This window comes from Salvelinus sp. IW2-2015, unplaced genomic scaffold (assembly GCF_002910315.2).
Source record: "Salvelinus sp. IW2-2015 unplaced genomic scaffold, ASM291031v2 Un_scaffold19, whole genome shotgun sequence".
Lineage (NCBI taxonomy): Eukaryota > Metazoa > Chordata > Actinopteri > Salmoniformes > Salmonidae > Salvelinus > Salvelinus sp. IW2-2015.
In genome coordinates, this window is record NW_019942505.1 from 1,160,111 (window position 1) to 1,160,665 (window position 555).

At 40.0% G+C, this 555-nt stretch overlaps 1 protein-coding gene across 1 annotated transcript in view; it reads left to right on the top strand.

Moving 5' to 3' along the window:
• LOC112068027 (keratin, type I cytoskeletal 19-like) overlaps nucleotides 1-259 on the top strand; it is a 7,827-nt gene extending 7,568 nt beyond the window's left edge. The window contains 1 exon segment of the mRNA XM_070437998.1: nucleotides 1-259. This exon segment is cut by the window's left edge and continues 235 nt beyond it. The gene's annotated coding sequence lies outside the window, so the exon portion shown is untranslated.
• Nucleotides 260-555: the final 296 nt, after the last annotated feature.

Here is a 555-nt window from a genome sequence, read left to right on the forward strand (position 1 = left end):
GTTGAAGTTGGAAGTTTACAGACACCTTAGCCAAATACATTTAAACTCAGTTTCACAATTCCTGACATTTAATCCTAGTAAAATTCCCTGTTTTAGGTCAGTTAGGATCACCACTTTATTAAGAATGTGAAATGTCAGAAAATAGTAGAGAGAATGATTTATTTCACCTTTATTTCTTTCATCACATTCCAGTGGGTCAGAAATGTACATCACTAAATTAGTTTTGGTAGCATTGCCTTTAAATTGTTTAACTTGGGTCAAACGTTTCGGGTAGCCTTCCACAAGCTTCCCACATTAAGTTGGGTGAATTTTGGCCCATTCTCCTGACAGAGCTGGTGTAACTGAGTCAAGTTTGTAGGCCTCCTTGCTCGCACACACTTTTTCAGTTCTGCCCCCAATTTTCTATGGGATTGAGGTCAGGCTTTGTGATGGCCACTCAATACCTTGACTTTGTTGTCCTTAAGCCATTTTGCCACAACTTTGGAAGTATGCTTGGGGTCATTGTCCATTTGGAACCCATTTGCGACCAAGTTTATCTTCCTGACTGATGTCTGG